Source organism: Stenella coeruleoalba (assembly GCF_951394435.1).
Source record: "Stenella coeruleoalba genome assembly, contig: scaffold_237, whole genome shotgun sequence".
Taxonomy (NCBI): Eukaryota; Metazoa; Chordata; class Mammalia; order Artiodactyla; family Delphinidae; genus Stenella; species Stenella coeruleoalba.
In genome coordinates, this window is record NW_027646084.1 from 131,279 (window position 1) to 144,774 (window position 13,496).

At 44.0% G+C, this 13,496-nt stretch overlaps 1 long non-coding RNA gene across 2 annotated transcripts in view; it reads right to left on the bottom strand.

Moving 5' to 3' along the window:
• LOC307181351 overlaps positions 1 to 13,496 on the bottom strand; it is a 339,010-nt gene that overhangs the window by 31,800 nt on the left and 293,714 nt on the right. The window contains exon 4 of one of the 2 annotated variants that reach the window (XR_013826475.1): positions 4,519 to 4,554. The exons of the other annotated variant lie outside the window; for it this stretch is intronic. This is a non-coding gene — a long non-coding RNA (uncharacterized lncRNA). Of the gene's footprint in view, positions 1 to 4,518; positions 4,555 to 13,496 lie in introns of those variants that run through there. 2 annotated transcript variants of the gene reach the window in all.

The following is a 13,496-nucleotide window of genomic DNA, read 5'->3' on the forward strand; positions in this document are numbered from 1 at the left end:
GCACAGATAAAGTTCCTTAAGCCAAATATGGAATAGACAAGAGCTACTCCTTGCTCAACGAAATGGACTCAACACCCCATATTAAACGCCTAAGAATGTACCTGACTAGTAAGTATCTTAAAACCTATGGATTGCTATGTCTCCGAAAGAGAACCAAGCATGTGTACAGGGGCATAAACACAGCAGTGATAGGATTGGAGAGGTTCGGTGAGCAAATGAAGACCCTTTGAAATCATATTGCATGGTACCCATTCCACGGGTTTCAACTACCCAAGTTTAAGGTATTCTTCCTTCAGCTAAAACATGCATGTGGAACCTAGAGTATGATCAACCATGTGATCGGGAGACGTGTTCAAATATGTCTCAGTTTTCGTACCCTGGTACTCGGGTGCAAGATTCCAGACGCTTTACTAACACTCTCCCGACTTGGAGAGTCAGTCCCTTTAACCTCCTGTTTGGCCCAGTTTGCAATTTCTGCGGAAGATGAACAGGAATAGCGAGAACCAATGAGAGGCTACCTGGAGGTGTCTGGACGGGCAAATTTAACTCTCATTTCCCACCAGGAAGAGGAATTAACCAAAGGCTCAGCGTGCCGTGCCAGAACCAGATTAGGGCCTGAAGCCATTCTGCGGTGTTGCGGCCAGCACAAAAGAAAGTGAGTTGAAGAAAGGAGCTCAGGGGCACTGTAATTCACAAACCTGCAGAGTTATAAATGACAGCTATCGTCCAAAAATAGACTGAAGTAAGGTTGCCAAGAGGACTTGAAAGCGGGGCAGAATTGCAGGAATCCGATTTCAGGAGGTAGACTGGAATTGCATTGAAAGCATAGGAAAAGAGGCAGAACGTCCACAATGATGCACTTGGCCAAAAAGGGCGTATGCGTTTTTTCCTGAATATATTCAGGAAAAAACGCATACGCCCTTTTTGGCCAACCAAGCAAGCTTGCAAAGGAAATCTGCACTACAATGAAGTCTCACTTCCCCCCGGTCAAAAGGGCCATCTGAAAAAAGTGTAAAATCCAGAAAGGCAGGACAGGCCATGGAGAACTGGGAGCCTTGTTATGCTGATGGGCGGGATGTAAATTGCCAACAGACACTCGGGAGAAGTGTATGGTGTTTCCTGAAACATCTAAAAAACAAAGCAACAGAGCCTAGGGCACTGCCACTTATGGTCCTATAGCTTAGGGAAATTAAAATCAAAAAGACACAGCCACCCCAAAGTTTGGGACGCCTCTGTTTACAAGAACCTCGTTTACAGTACAAGTTCAACATCGCAGAAAGTGAAAAATGGATAAAGAAGTTGTGGTATTTACTTACAAAGCAATATCACACAGCAATGAAATCTGTGTCATCAGGCCCTTAGCAGCACAATGAGTGGATTCAGGTATGATGATTCTAACTGAAATAAGTCACACAGAAAAAGAAACATCATAAGATATCAGTAATACACGGAATATAAACTTGGCTACACAGGAACTGAATTACAGAACAGAACAGGGTCTCAAATTTAGAAAACCAACTTATGCTTGCTTAAGGGGAAAGGTGAGTTGGGGTGCTGCATAAAACCAGAGATTGAAATGAGCACAGATAAAATTCCTTAAGCCAAATATGGAATAGACAAGAGCTACTCCTTGCTCAACGAAATGGACTCAACACCGCATATTAAACGCCTAAGAATGTACCTGACTAGTAAGTATCGTAAAACCTATGGATTGCTATGTCTCCAAAAGAGAATCAAGCATGTGTACAGGGGCATAAACGTAGCAGTGATAGGATTGGAGAGGTTCGGTGAGCAAATGAAGACGCTTTGAAGTCATATTGCATGGTACCCATTACACGGGTCTCAACTCTCCAGGTTTAAGGTATTCTTCCTTCAGCTAAAACATGCATGTGGAACCCAAGTATGATCAACCATGTGAACGGGAGACGTGTTCAAATATGTCTCAGTTTTCCTCCCCTGGTACTCGGGTGTAACATTCCAGACGCTTTACTAACACTCTCCCCATTTGGAGAGTCAGCGCCTTTAACGTCCTGTTTGGCCCAGTTTGCAATTTCTGCGGAAGATGAACAGGAATAGCGAGAACCAATGGAGACTAGCTGGAGGTGTCTGGACGGGCAAATTTAACTCTCATTTCCCACCAGGAAGAGGAAATAACCAAAGGCTCAGCGTGCCGTGCCAGAACCAGATTAGGGCCTGAAGCCATCCTGCGGTGTTGCGGCCAGGTCACAAGAAAGCAAGTTGAAGAAAGGAGCTCAGGGGCACTGTAATTCACAAACCTGCAGAGTTATAAATGACAGCTATCGTCCAAAAATAGACTGAAGTAAGGCTGCCAAGAGGACTTGAAAGCGGGGCAGAATTGCAGGAAACCGATTTCAGGAGGTAGACTGGAATTGCATTGAAAGCATAGGAAAAGAGGCAGAACGTCCAAAATGATGCACTTGGCCAAAAAGGGCGTATGCGTTTTTTCCTGAATATATTCAGGAAAAAACGCATACGCCCTTTTTGGCCAACCAAGCAAGCTTGCAAAGGAAATCTGCACTATAAGGAAGTCTCACTTCCCCCCAGTCAAAAGGGCCATCTGAAAAAAGTGTAAAATCCAGAAAGGCAGGACAGGCCATGGAGAACTGGGAGCCTTGTTATGCTGATGGGCGGGATGTAAATTGCCAACAACCACTCGGGAGAAGTGTATGGTGTTTCCTGAAACATCTAAAAAACAAAGCAACAGAACCTAGGGCACTTCCACTTATGGTCCTATAGCTTAGGGAAATTAAAATCAAAAAGACACAGCCACCCCAATGTTTGGAACGGCTCTGTTGACAAGAACCTCGTTTACAGTACAAGTTCAACATCGCAGAAAGTGAAAAATGGATAAAGAAGTTGTGGTATTTACTTACAAAGCAATATCACTCAGCAATGAAATCTGTGTCATCAGGCCCTTAGCAGCACAATGAGTGGATTCAGGTATGATGATTCTAACTGAAATAAGTCACACAGAAAAAGAAACATCATAAGATATCAGTAATACACGGAATGTAAACTTGGCTACACAGGAACTGAATTACAGAACAGAACAGGGTGTCAAATTTAGAAAACCAACTTATTCTTGCTTAAGGGTAAAGGTGAGTTGGGGTGCTGCATAAAACCAGAGATTGAAATGAGCACAGATAAAGTTCCTTAAGCCAAATATGGAATAGACAAGAGCTACTCCTTGCTCAACGAAATGGACTCAACACCGCATATTAAACACCTAAGAATGTACCTGACTAGTAAGTATCTTAAAACCTATGGATTGCTATGTCTCCGAAAGAGAACCAAGCATGTGTACAGGGGCATAAACGTAGCAGTGATAGGATTGGAGAGGTTCGGTGAGCAAATGAAGACCCTTTGAAGTCATATTGCATGGTACCCATTACACGGGTCTCAACTCTCCAGGTTTAAGGTATTCTTCCTTCAGCTAAAACATGCATGTGGAACCCAAGTATGATCAACCATGTGAACGGGAGACGTGTTCAAATATGTCTCAGTTTTCGTACCCTGGTACTCGGGTGCAACATTCCAGACGCTTTACTAACACTCTCCCCATTTGGAGAGTCAGCGTCTTTAACCTCCTGTTTGGCCCAGTTTGCAATTTCTGCAGAAGATGAACAGGAATAGCGAGAACCAATGGAGACTAGCTGGAGGTGTCTGGACGTGCAAATTTAACTCTCATTTCCTACCAGGAAGAGGAATTAACCAAAGGCTCAGCGTGCCGTGCCGGAACCAGATTAGGGCCTGAAGCCATCCTACGGTGTTGCGGCCAGCTCACAAGAAAGCGAGTTGAAGAAAGGAGCTCAGGGGCACTGTAATTCACAAACCTGCAGAGTTATAAATGACAGCTATCGTCCAAAAATAGACTGAAGTAAGGCTGCCAAGAGGACTTGAAAGCGGGGCAGAATTGCAGGAAACCGATTTCAGGAGGTAGACTGGAATTGCATTGAAAGCATAGGAAAAGAGGCAGAACGTCCACAATGATGCACTTGGCCAAAAAGGGCGTATGCGTTTTTTCCTGAATATATTCAGGAAAAAACGCATACGCCCTTTTTGGCCAACCAAGCAAGCTTGCAAAGGAAATCTGCACTACAATGAAGTCTCACTTCCCCCGGGTAAAAAGGGCCATCTGAAAAAAGTGTAAAATCCAGAAAGGCAGGACAGGCCATGGAGAACTGGGAGCCTTGTTATGCTGATGGGCGGGATGTAAATTGCCAACAACCACTCGGGAGAAGTGTATGGTGTTTCCTGAAACATCTAAAAAACAAAGCAACAGAGCCTAGGGCACTTCCACTTATGGTCCTATAGCTTAGGGAAATTAAAATCAAAAAGATACAGCCACCCCAAAGTTTGGGACGCCTCTGTTTACAAGAACCTCGTTTACAGTACAAGTTCAACATCGCAGAAAGTGAAAAATGGATAAAGAAGTTGTGGTATTCACTTACAATGCAGTATCACTCAGCAATGAAATCTGTGTCATCAGGCCCGTAGCAGCACAATGAGTGGATTCGGGTATGATGATTCTAACTGAAATAAGTCACACAGAAAAAGAAACACCATAAGATATCAGTAATACACGGAATGGAAACTTGGCTACACAGGAACTGAATTACAGAACAGAACAGGGTCTCAAATTTAGAAAACCAACTTACGCTTGCTTAAGGGTAAAGGTGAGTTGGGGTGCTGCATAAAACCAGAGATTGAAATGAGCACAGATAAAGTTCCTTAAGCCAAATATGGAATAGACAAGAGCTACTCCTTGCTCAACGAAATGGACTCAACACCGCATATTAAACGCCTAAGAATGTACCTGACTAGTAAGTATCTTAAAACCTATGGATTGCTATGTCTCCGAAAGAGAATCAAGCATGTGTACAGGGGCATAAACGCAGCAGTGATAGGATTGGAGAGGTTCGGTGAGCAAATGAAGACCCTTTGAAGTCATATTGCATGGTACCCATTCCACGGGTTTCAACTACCCAGGTTTTAGGTATTCTTCCTTCAGCTAAAACATGCATGTGGAACCCAGAGTATGATCAACCATGTGATCGGGAGACGTGTTCAAATATGTTTCAGTTTTCCTCCCCTGGTACTCGGGTGCAACATTCCAGACGCTTTACTAACACTCTCCCCACTTGGAGAGTCAGCGCCTTTAACCTCCTGTTTGGCCCAGTTTGCAATTTCTGCGGAAGATGAACAGGAATAGCGAGAACCAATGAGAGGCTAGCTGGAGGTGTCTGGACGGGGAAATTTAACTCTCATTTCCCACCAGGAAGAGGAAATAACCAAAGGCTCAGCGTGCCGTATCGGAACCAGATTATGGCCTGAAGCCAACCTGCGGTGCTGCGGCCAGCTCAAAAGAAAGCGAGTTGAAGAAAGGAGCTCAGGGGCACTGTAATTCACAAACCTGCAGAGTTATAAATGACAGCTATCGTCCAAAAATAGACTGAAGTAAGGCTGCCAAGAGGACTTGAAAGCGGGGCAGAATTGCAGGAAACCGATTTCAGGAGGTAGACTGGAATTGCATTGAAAGCATAGGAAAAGAGGCAGAACGTCCACAATGATGCACTTGGCCAAAAAGGGCGTATGCGTTTTTTCCTGAATATATTCAGGAAAAAACGCATACGCCCTTTTTGGCCAACCAAGCAAGCTTGCAAAGGAAATCTGCACTACAATGAAGTCTCACTTCCCCCCGGTCAAAAGGGCCATCTGAAAAAAGTGTAAAATCCAGAAAGGCAGGACAGGCCATGGAGAACTGGGAGCCTTGTTATGCTGATGGGCGTGATGTAAATTGCCAACAGACACTCCGGAGAAGTGTATGGTGTTTCCTGAAACATCTAAAAAACAAAGCAACAGAGCCTAGGGCTCTTCCACTTATGGTCGTATAGCTTACGGAAATTAAAATCAAAAAGACACAGCCACCCCAAAGTTTGGGACGCCTCTGTTTACAAGAACCTCGTTTACAGTACAAGTTCAACATCGCAGAATGTGAAAAATGGATAAAGATGTTGTGGTATTTACTTACAAAGAAATATCACTCAGCAATGAAATCTATGTCATCAGGCCCTTAGCAGCACAATGAGTGGATTCAGGTATGATGATTCTAACTGAAATAAGTCACACAGAAAAAGAAACATCATAAGATATCAGTAATACACGGAATGTAAACTTGGCTACACAGGAACTGAATTACAGAACAGAACAGGGTCTCAAATTTAGAAAACCAACTTATGCTTGCTTAAGGGGAAAGGTGAGTTGGGGTGCTGCATAAAACCAGAGATCGAAATGAGCACAGATAAAGTTCCTTAAGCCAAATATGGAATAGACAAGAGCTACTCCTTGCTCAACGAAATGGACTCAACACCCCATATTAAACGCCTAAGAATGTACCTGACTAGTAAGTATCTTAAAACCTATGGATTGCTATGTCTCCGAAAGAGAATCAAGCATGTGTACAGGGGCATAAACGCAGCAGTGATAGGATTGGAGAGGTTGGGTGAGCAAATGAAGACCCTTTGAACTCATATTGCATGGTACCCATTCCACGAGTCTCAACTCTGCAGGTTTCAGGTATTCTTCCTTCAGCTAAAACATGCATGTGGAACCCAGAGTATGATCAACTGTGTGAACGGGAGACGTGTTCAAATATGTCTCAGTTTTCCTCCCCTGGTACTCGGGTGCAACATTCCAGACGCTTTACTAACACTCTCCCCACTTGGAGAGTCAGCGCCTTTAACTTCCTGTTTGGCCCAGTTTGCAATTTCTGCGGAAGATGAACAGGAATAGCGAGAAACAATGAGAGACTAGCTGGAGGTGTCTGGACGGGCAAATTTAACTCTCATTTCCCACCAGGAAGAGGAAATAACCAAAGGCTCAGCCTGCCGTGCCGGAACCAGATTAGGGCCTGAAGCCATCCTGCGGTGTTGCAGCCAGGTCACAAGAAAGCGAGTTGAAGAAAGGAGCTCAGGGGCACTGTAATTCACAAACCTGCAGAGTTATAAATGACAGCTATCGTCCAAAAATAGACTGAAGTAAGGCTGCCAAGAGGACTTGAAAGCGGGGCAGAATTGCAGGGAACCGATTTCAGGAGGTAGACTGGAATTGCATTGAAAGCACAGGAAAAGAGGCAGAACGTCCACAATGATGCACTTGGCCAAAAAGGGCGTATGCGTTTTTTCCTGAATATATTCAGGAAAAAACGCATACGCCCTTTTTGGCCAACCAAGCAAACTTGCAAAGGAAATCTGCACTACAATGAAGTCTCACTTCCCCCCGGTCAAAAGGGCCATCTGAAAATAGTGTAAAATCCAGAAAGGCAGGACAGGCCATGGAGAACTGGGAGCCTTGTTATGCTGATGGGCGGGATGTAAATTGCCACAGACACTCGGGAGAAGTGTATGGTGTTTCCTGAAACATCTAAAAAACAAAGCAACAGAACCTAGGGCACTTCCACTTATGGTCCTATAGCTTAGGGAAATTAAAATCAAAAAGACACAGCCACCCCAATGTTTGGAACGGCTCTGTTGACAAGAACCTCGTTTACAGTACAAGTTCAACATCGCAGAAAGTGAAAAATGGATAAAGAAGTTGTGGTATTTACTTACAAAGCAATATCACTCAGCAATGAAATCTGTGTCATCAGGCCCTTAGCAGCACAATGAGTGGATTCAGGTATGATGATTCTAACTGAAATAAGTCACACAGAAAAAGAAACATCATAAGATATCAGTAATACACGGAATGTAAACTTGGCTACACAGGAACTGAATTACAGAACAGAACAGGGTGTCAAATTTAGAAAACCAACTTATTCTTGCTTAAGGGTAAAGGTGAGTTGGGGTGCTGCATAAAACCAGAGATTGAAATGAGCACAGATAAAGTTCCTTAAGCCAAATATGGAATAGACAAGAGCTACTCCTTGCTCAACGAAATGGACTCAACACCGCATATTAAACACCTAAGAATGTACCTGACTAGTAAGTATCTTAAAACCTATGGATTGCTATGTCTCCGAAAGAGAACCAAGCATGTGTACAGGGGCATAAACGTAGCAGTGATAGGATTGGAGAGGTTCGGTGAGCAAATGAAGACCCTTTGAAGTCATATTGCATGGTACCCATTACACGGGTCTCAACTCTCCAGGTTTAAGGTATTCTTCCTTCAGCTAAAACATGCATGTGGAACCCAAGTATGATCAACCATGTGAACGGGAGACGTGTTCAAATATGTCTCAGTTTTCGTACCCTGGTACTCGGGTGCAACATTCCAGACGCTTTACTAACACTCTCCCGACTTGGAGAGTCAGTCCCTTTAACCTCCTGTTTGGCCCAGTTTGCAATTTCTGCGGAAGATGAACAGGAATAGCGAGAACCAATGAGAGACTAGCTGGAGATGTCTGGACGGGCAAATTTAACACTCACATCCCACCAGCAAGAGGAATTAACCAAAGGCTCAGCGTGCCGTGCCGGAACCAGATTAGGGCCTGAAGCCGTCCTGCGGTGTTGTGGCCAGGTCACAAGAAAGCGAGTTGAAGAAAGGAGCTCAGGGGCAGTGTAATTCACAAACCTGCAGAGTTATAAATGACAGCTATCGTCCAAAAATAGACTGAAGTAAGGCTGCCAAGAGGACTTGAAAGCGGGGCAGAATTGCAGGAAACCGATTTCAGGAGGTAGACTGGAATTGCATTGAAAGCATAGGAAAAGAGGCAGAACGTCCACAATGATGCACTTGGCCAAAAAGGGCGTATGCGTTTTTTCCTGAATATATTCAGGAAAAAACGCATACGCCCTTTTTGGCCAACCAAGCAAGCTTGCAAAGGAAATCTGCAGTACAATGAAGTCTCACTTCCCCCCGGTCAAAAGGGCCATCTGAAAAAAGTGTAAAATCCAGAAAGGCAGGACAGGCCATGGAGAACTGGGAGCCTTGTTATGCTGATGGGCGGGATGTAAATTGCCACAGACACTCGGGAGAAGTGTATGGTGTTTCCTGAAACATCTAAAAAACAAAGCAACAGAGCCTAGGGCACTTCCACTTATGGTCCTATAGCTTAGGGAAATTAAAATCAAAAAGACACAGCCACCCCAAAGTTTGGGACGCCTCTGTTTACAAGAACCTCGTTTACCGTACAAGTTCAATATCACAGAAAGTGAAAAATGGATAAAGAACTTGTGGTACTTACGTACAATGCAGTATCACTCAGCAATGAAATCTATGTCATCAGGCCCGTAGCAGCATAATGAGTGGATTCAGGTACGATGATTCTAACTGAAATAAGTCACACAGAAAAAGAAACATCATAAGATATCACTAATACACGGAATGTAAACTTGGCTACACAGGAACTGAATTCCAAACAGAACAGGGTCTCAAATTTAGAAAACCAACTTATGCTTGCTTAAGGGGAAAGGTGAGTTGGGGTGCTGCATAAAACCAGAGATTGAAATGAGCACAGATAAAGTTCCTTAAGCCAAATATGGAATAGACAAGAGCTACTCCTTGCTCAACGAAATGGACTCAACACCCCATATTAAACGCCTAAGAATGTACCTGACTAGTAAGTATCTTAAAACCTATGGATTGCTATGTCTCCAAAAGGGAATCAAGCGTGTGTACAGGGGCATAAACGCAGGAGTGATAGGATTGGAGAGGTTCGGTGAGCAAATGAAGACCCTTTGAAGTCATATTGCATGGTACCCTTTCCACGGGTCTCAACTCTGCAGGTTTCAGGTATTCTTCCTTCAGCTAAAACATACATGTGGAACCCAGAGTATGATCAACTGTGTGAACGGGAGACGTGTTCAAATATGTCTCAGTTTTCCTCCCCTGGTACTCGGGTGCAACATTCCAGATGCTTTATTAACACTCTCCCCACTTGGAGAGTCAGCACCTTTAACCTCCTGTTTGGCCCAGTTTGCAATTTCTGCGGAAGATGAACAGGAATAGGGAGAACCAATGGGAGACTAGCTGGAGGTGTCTGGACGGGCAAATTTAACTCTCATTTCCCACCAGGAAGAGGAATTAACCAAAGGCTCAGCGTGCCGTGCCGATACCAGATTAGGGCCTCAAGCAATCCTGCAGTGTGGCGGCCAGGTCACAAGAAAGTGAGTTGAAGAAAGGAGCTCAGGGGCACTGTAATTCACAAACCTGCAGAGTTATAAATGACAGCTATCGTCCAAAAATATACTGAAGTAAGGCTGCCAAGAGGACTTGAAAGCGGGGCAGAATTGCAGGAAACCGATTTCAGGAGGTAGACTGGAATTGCATTTCAAGCATAGGAAAAGAGGCAGAACGTCCACAATGATGCACTTGGCCAAAAAGGGCGTATGCGTTTTTTCCTGAATATGTTCAGGAAAAAACGCATACGCCCTTTTTGGCCAACCAAGCAAACTTGCAAAGGAAATCTGCACTACAATGAAGTCTCACGTCCCCCCGGTCAAAAGGGCCATCTGAAAAAAGTGTAAAATCCAGAAAGGCAGGACAGGCTATGGAGAACTGGGAGCCTTGTTATGCTGATGGGCGGGATGTAAATTGCCAACAGAAACTCGGGAGAAGTGTATGGTGTTTCCTGAAACATCGAAAAAACAAAACAACAGAGTCTAGGGCACTTCCACTTATGGTCCTATAGCTTAGGGAAATTAAAATCAAAAAGACACAGCCACCCCAAAGTTTTGGACGCCTCTGTTTACAAGAACCTCGTTTACCGTGCAAGTTCAATATCACAGAAAGTGAAAAATGGATAAAGAACTTGTGGTACTTACGTACAATGCAGTATCAATCAGCAATGAAATCTATGTCATCAGGCCCGTAGCAGCATAATGAGTGGATTCAGGTACAATGATTCTAACTGAAATAAGTCACACAGAAAAAGAAACATCATAAAATATCACTAATACACGGAATGTAAACTTGGCTACACAGGAACTGAATTCCAAAACAGAACAGGGTCTCAAATTTAGAAAACCAACTTATGCTTGCTTAAGGGGAAAGGTGAGTTGGGGTGCTGCATAAAACCAAAGATTGAAATGAGCACAGATAAATTTCCTTAAGCCAAATATGGAATAGACAAGAGCTACTCCTTGCTCAGCGAAATGGACTCAACACCCCATATTAAACGCCTAAGAATGTACGTGACTAGTAAGTATCTTAAAACCTATGGATTGCTATGTCTCCAGAGGAGAATCAAGTGTGTGTACAGGGGCATAAACACAGCAGTGAAAGGATTGGAGAGGTTCGGTGAGCAAAAGAAGACCCTTTGAAGTCATATTACATGGTACCCATTCCACGGGTTTCAACTACCCAGGTTTAAGGTATTCTTCCTTCAGCTAAAACATGCATGTGGAACCTAGAGTATGATCAACCATGTGATCGGGAGACGTGTTCAAATATGTCTCAGTTTTCATACCCTGGTACTCGGGTGTAACATTCCAGACGCTTTACTAACACTCTCCCGACTTGGAGAGTCAGTCCCTTTAACCTCCTGTTTGGCCCAGTTTGCAATTTCTGCGGAAGATGAACAGGAATAGCGAGAACCAATGAGAGACTAGCTGGAGGTGTCTGGACGGGCAAATTTAACTCTCATTTCCCACCAGGAGGAGGAATTAACCAAAGGCTCAGCGTGCCGTGCCAGAACCAGATTAGGGCCTGAAGCCATCCTGCGGTGTTGCGGCCAGCTCAAAAGAAAGCGAGTTGAAGAAAGGAGCTCAGGGGCACTGTAATTCACAAACCTGCAGAGTTATAAATGACAGCTATCGTCCAAAAATAGACTGAAGTAAGGCTGCCAAGAGGACTTGAAAGCGGGGCAGAATTGCAGGAAACCGATTTCAGGAGGTAGACTGGAATTGCATTGAAAGCATAGGAAAAGAGGCAGAACGTCCACAATGATGCACTTGGCCAAAAAGTGCGTATGCGTTTTTTCCTGAATATATTCAGGAAAAAACGCATACGCCCTTTTTGGCCAACCAAGCAAGCTTGCAAAGGAAATCTGCACTACAAAGAAGTCTCACTTCCCCCCGGTCAAAAGGGCCATCTGAAAAAGGTGTAAAATCCAGAAAGGCAGGACAGGCCATGGAGAACTGGGAGCTTTGTTATGCTGATGGGCGGGATGTAAATTGTCAACAGACACTCCTGAGAAGTGTATGGTGTTTCCTGAAACATCTAAAAAACAAAGCAACAGAGCCTAGGGCACTTCCACTTATGGTCCTATAGCTTAGGGAAATTAAAATCAAAAAGACACAGCCACCCAAAAGTTTGGGACTCCTCTGTTTACAAGAACCTTGTTTACTGTAAAAGTTCAATATCGCAGAAAGTGAAAAATGGATAAAGAAGTTGTGGTACTTACGTACAATGCAGTATCACTCAGCAATGAAATCTTTGTCATCAGGCCCGTAGCAGCTTAATGAGTGGATTCAGGTACGATGTTTCTAACTGAAATAAGTCACACAGAAAAAGAAACATCATAAGATATCACTAATACACGGAATGTAAACTTGGCTACACAGGAACTGAATTACAGAACAGAACAGGGTCTCAAATTTAGAAAACCAACTTATGCTTGCTTAAGGGTAAAGGTGAGTTGGGGTGCTGCATAAAACCGAGATTGAAATGAGCACAGATAAAGTTCCTTAAGCCAAATATGGAATAGACAAGAGCTACTCCTTGCTCAACGAAATGGACTCAACACAGCATATTAAACGCCTAAGAATGTACCTGACTAGTAAGTATCTTAAAACCTATGGATTTCTATGTCTCCGAAAGAGAATCAAGCATGTGTACAGGGCCATAAACGCAGCAGTGATAGGATTGGAGAGGTTCGGTGAGCAAATGAAGACCCTTTGAAGTCATATTGCATGGTACCCATTCCACGGGTTTCAACTACCCAGGTTTAAGGTATTCTTCCTTCAGCTAAAACATGCATGTGGAACCTAGAGTATGATCAACCATGTGATCGGGAGACGTGTTCAAATATGTCTCAGTTTTCGTACCCTGGTACTCGGGTGCAACATTCCAGATGCTTTACTAACACTCTCCCCACTTGGAGAGTCAGTCCCTTTAACCTCCTGTTTGGCCCAGTTTTCAATTTCTGCGGAAGATGAACAGGAATAGCGAGAACCAATGAGAGACTAGCTGGAGGTGTCTGGACGGGCAAATTTAACTCTCATTTCCCACCAGGAAGAGGAATTAACCAAAGGCTCAGCGTGCCGTGCCAGAACCAGATTAGGGCCTGAAGCCATCCTGCGGTGTTGCGGCCAGCTCACAAGAAAGCGAGTTGAAGAAAGGAGCTCAGGGGCACTGTAATTCACAAACCTGCAGAGTTATAAATGACAGCTATCGTCCAAAAATAGACTGAAGTAAGGCTGCCAAGAGGACTTGAAAGCGGGGCAGAATTGCAGGAAACCGATTTCAGGAGGTAGACTGGAATTGCATTGAAAGCATAGGAAAAGAGGCAGAACGTCCACAATGATGCACTTGGC